The 4754-nt window shown below is 39.6% G+C and overlaps 1 long non-coding RNA gene across 1 annotated transcript in view; it reads right to left on the bottom strand.

Moving 5' to 3' along the window:
- The window catches only part of LOC106517833 (uncharacterized), a 30776-nt gene that overhangs the window by 2676 nt on the left and 23346 nt on the right, over window positions 1-4754 (bottom strand). The window contains exon 2 of the long non-coding RNA XR_001310255.1: window positions 2074-2388. This is a non-coding gene — a long non-coding RNA (uncharacterized LOC106517833). The remainder of the gene's footprint in view (window positions 1-2073; window positions 2389-4754) is intronic.

Here is a 4754-nt window from a genome sequence, read left to right as displayed (position 1 = left end):
GAAAAAAATCGTAGAATACGAAAACATTGGTGAATGCCACAAATTCTCCTAAATCACTCGTACGCACAACTTAAGAACAAATCTGTGCGTATGAATGGTTTTTGCATGAGGCTCATTGTTAGTTTAATCAAAACAGCTACAACTTTATTTCCCAGCATAAAATGATATTCATCTAAAGGTGAYGTATTCCATCAAGGCTATAATTTTATTTTCAGCTGCCTTTTTTAAAAACAATAATTATTTTACAAAAAAAAAAGTTTGTAACTGTTTCAAGCACAAACATTTTCCACTTCATTAGGACTTTGTCAGAATGTTGACATCATGTCTGATTTATTGCTCGCTCCAGCATTATTTAAAAAAGAAAAACGATTTAATCTTTCAACTATTTGTGTATTTTTCAGTGAGAGTGGTGAGTCACGCTCCGCTTCCCGTACTGCTGCTCCTCTCGGCCTCCAAGGACTGGTGAGAAGTGAGGCCTCTTTAGGAAATCTCTTTATGTTTGTTTGTTTTTTTAGGACACATTCCAGCTCACCACACTAACCTGGAGATAAGCAGGGAGGATGTAATGATTAGAGAGTCCTTAAGCGAAAGAATGCTCGATTTGAATCAAGAAGAGCCATTTGGGATCATGGAGGACGAGATGTGCTGAGATGTGAAGACATATAAACATCCTTTCTGTTTTTTGCAAAAGCTGAATCTGTATCGAAGCGCTTAATTGGAAGAAGCGGTTAACGTTGAGTCAATATTTTCAGCAGGGGCTGGTTTTACTCTGCACGCTCACTTGACTGCCTTCATGTATTTTCAGAGCAGAAGTGCTGAGCAGAGACACGATTGCAAGGATTGATGGAAAAAAACAAGTTGCGTAAACAAAGGTTTGTGATGTTTCAGGGATCGACACAGTAAATACCATAAATGTGACTTTAAAAAGGAGAGTATTTTAAAGCGAGTGGGAGGGAGAAAAATGAAACATCTCAGCAGTCTCAGAAGTGACGCTGCTGCATGCAAACGTCATGATTGGGAGGTTTGTTTACAGTTTGCTGCAGCTGTAAAATACCACGGCTTTCACAGACACTTCCTGCTCCTGTTGCATGACAGGAGACTTTGCTATGACTCAGATTATGATAAAGTAATGGTATTTTTAGGATGTTTTGATACAAGCATTGATATCAGCCTTGATATTTACTGGTATATTATTCAATTCAAAAATAATTTATCAATGTCAAAGGGAAATTAAACATTGTTGTAACTCATATCCTGGTTTCATRTTATACTGCTTGAAATCAAGACTTATTGATACTCTGTGGTATTTTGTGTATTACCTGTTTTTCCTGTTCCTGAGCGGCTGATTACCTGAGTGAGTGCAGCTGCAGCAGATTCTCCCAATGAGCTCTGCAGGTATTTAAGGCAGCATTGATCTGGTCCTTGCTGGAGCAACACGTGCCTGGTATTTACACTCACAACTGTGCTGTAGTTCTGATTACCAGAGTTCCACTTTTTCTGTGTTCAGATATCTCCTGTTGCCAAACTGAAGACTGTTTATCTGCTTGCCATTCCTGCCTCCTGAGAAAAGCTCACCAGGGGCCTCATGTACAAAGACTTKTGTGGATTTCTTACTGAAACGTGGCGTACGGTCAAATCTAGAAAATGGCGTGTGCACAAAAAAATCCAGATGCATCAAACTGTGCGTACGCCTGAATCCACGCACATTTCTTTTGTACATCACAATTAACGTGGAACTGAGCGCAGGTAAGACACCTCCCCTGACACGCCTTCATTAACATATGTTAAACAGATGCAAATTACTTCCTGCATGTGTGAAGGACATGTTTGACCCCTGCGAGATCAGAAATGATTTCTAAAAATAATGAATTAAATATAATGTGAGTGAGAAAAAAATCCTAAGTAAAAATAAGAGTAAAATATGTTTGTCACGCAAAGAAGAGTGATTATGTATCGGTGTGTGTGTGTGTGTGTGTGTGTGTGTGTGTGTGTGTGTGTGAAGCTGCTGTGCGCAGCCGGCGCATCCATTCATTCTGAGCCTGGTAATGTTAACTTTATGCATGAGTTCATTACCATAATTAGAGAGGACCAGATGAGCCTAAATGTTTGGTAGAACGTAGATCTTTGTTTATTTCATAGCTGATTTTAAGAACAAGTCACTGCGCCTCAGTGCTGGAGAGTTTTCATGACATCGCATGGTGTTGGATGGATGAGACCGTTCCATCGGTCATGATTCGGCTTTGAGTGGACTGGACTGGCACATTCCTGATCGGTCTGCCAGCTCCCTTTGGAAAGCCCTGTAGAACCCCAGTTTGATCTCTGCTGCTGCATGTGCGTGCGCACCGGATCCTCGCTGTGTGCCRTGCTCCAGAGCGTCGCAGTGCCAAACTGAAAAGACACACAGAATTCTGTGTGAATATTTGTATATTAAAAGTTGACAGCAATGCTTCCATATTACTGGTTGATCCACTTAAGACATTTTTTGAGATTGGAGATGTTTTTACTTTCTCACAAAGCATCATTCCACATTCATTTGGGTCAAGATCAGCATAGTGATCAGTTTGTGTCATGGTTTGTCAGTTTTCACCTTGGTTTTCCTAGTGTTTCTATGTTCCCAYGTGTGTCTCAGCCCAGCTGCCCCACATTAGCCTGATTGTCACCCTCGTGTTTCTCACCAGGTGTTTTCTGTTCATTCATTAGTTTTCAGTGTATTTAAGTCCTGCCCTGTCTCAGTCTTGTGTCGGTTCATTGTGCTGTTTCCCCTCAGCCTGTGTGGTGTTCTGTCTGTTCCTCCTGAGAAGCACTTGTCTGTAAGTTTTTGCTGTCTTCAGCCCCCTTTTTGTTATTAGAATAAACCTTTTTGTTGCACCTTTGATTTTTGCCTGCACCCTGGGTACCTGCTGAAACCTCACAGTTTGTTAATTGGGTTGGAAATAAACTGTTTCTCAAAACTTTTCTAGAGCTCCATCTTAATATCTGAACACTTTATGGAGTGTGTTTGATTATAGGGATAAGTCAACATGCTGTTAGAAATCTTCAATTTTCAGGCCCTCGTAATCAAATTAATTTTTCCAACAGTCTCTAAAAATTGCAAACATGCATGTTTGTGAATGTATAAAGTAAAGGTCAGGAATCATTTGGCTGTGRGCTGATGTCACACACTAGCTAAAGTTATAGTTGGAAGGCTTGCAGCCTTCTTTTCGCTGTCATTCCCGTGCTTTTCCTGATCCAAATCTCCCCCAGACTCTTACAGTTTGTTGATACTCCTTAAACGGTAGAACAGGAAGTGTGTGACGCTCGGGGCAATTCAAGCGAATGGAGCTTTCAGCCCTTTGTCTTTAACTTCATGACAGTTTTTATGCACAGGAGGTACAGAGGACCCAGTCCTCAATGAGGCTTTACAGCTGTGGGGATAAGCAGCAGCAGCAGCAGGGCCACAACCTGACCACAAAAGGAAAAAATTAACACTCATCCTCCATGTAACTCCTGGAGTGAGAGTGGATGTTTTCATGACAGAAATGAGGCCTTTGTCATCAACAGTCACTAAGCATGAACTAAAAAAAAATTCATGCTTTGGCTATAAAARTCACATGACTATTCAACAAAATGTTATGTCAGCAACACAGACTATAAACAGAAACCGTTAGCATGAGTGGAAGCTGATCAGGTAATTGCCAACACATGTATGTCTGTCATGAATATCTCATGAGCCTRATGCATTATACTGAAACTCAAAGTATTACACGTACATGTATACCAGAGTATTTTGGAGTTAACCTAATTAAAAGTGGTTGCTGCAGCAAATCAACCTGAACAAAAATTGTATTTCAGTTAATGATGAATATGAAAAATCGGTGTTGGGAGCTGAGAATAATGCAACATTTTTACTCCAAGCTGATGGCAATAGCACCAGCTCCATTTCCAATAACCATTYAAAAACTGTTAGCATATTTCACAAAAAAACTAGGTTTTCTTGAGACATTTAGAAAGTTAATTTAATGTACATCTTAAACTGATTAACTTGGGTTTTCAGGCAATAACTTCTGTTATTGTCTGTTGGAAAAATGTATTTTAAACCATGATCCAGGAAATCCAAAATGCTCTGCATCCAGATTCTAACTGGGCCCCAGTTTACTGAGTGATGGTTGCTTCTGTTCAGATCTTGAACTTTGCTCATTGTAAAATGGCAGACAATAGGATTAAAGACAAACATTTCCTGGTAGTTTGAAATCGGGATGACACAAGGACAAGATATTCCTCTTCCACTCACCCAGATTGTAGCTTCCAGGTCCAGCATGAATGAAGTTAATATTGCCCACATCTTACTACCCAGCTGACATAACACAATTGGCAGGCAGAYGAAAAAAAAGGTTTCTCAATACTGTGCTAGAAAAGAGTATTGGTCTTGGGTCAGGACCCTCAGCAGGGTTTTGAAGAGGTTCTAAACAAACACTGTGGACTTGTTTGATCCAGAACCAACTGAATCTCTGAGCTGTGGTCCAAAACTAAATATACACTTTTTTTTTCTTTTGCAGCAGTCATGTTGTGGGYGTCAGTTTATTCCTTCTCCTGTTTACCTGGTTTCTGGTCATTTGTAAAAGATAATGAATTATAGAATATTGTAAAGAATTTCTACTTTGTCAATTTTTTTACTTTCAGCAAACCTGAAGTTTAGCATACTTTAATGTTTAATAAAAAAATTTTAAAAGCCTAATTTTAAGTTTTTGAAGAAGTTTAGCTTCATGTTCCAGCCT

The sequence above is a fragment of the Austrofundulus limnaeus genome, unplaced genomic scaffold (genome assembly GCF_001266775.1).
Source record: "Austrofundulus limnaeus strain Quisiro unplaced genomic scaffold, Austrofundulus_limnaeus-1.0 Scaffold53, whole genome shotgun sequence".
Classification (NCBI taxonomy): domain Eukaryota; kingdom Metazoa; phylum Chordata; class Actinopteri; order Cyprinodontiformes; family Rivulidae; genus Austrofundulus; species Austrofundulus limnaeus.
This window is presented reverse-complemented; position numbering and strand designations above follow the sequence as displayed.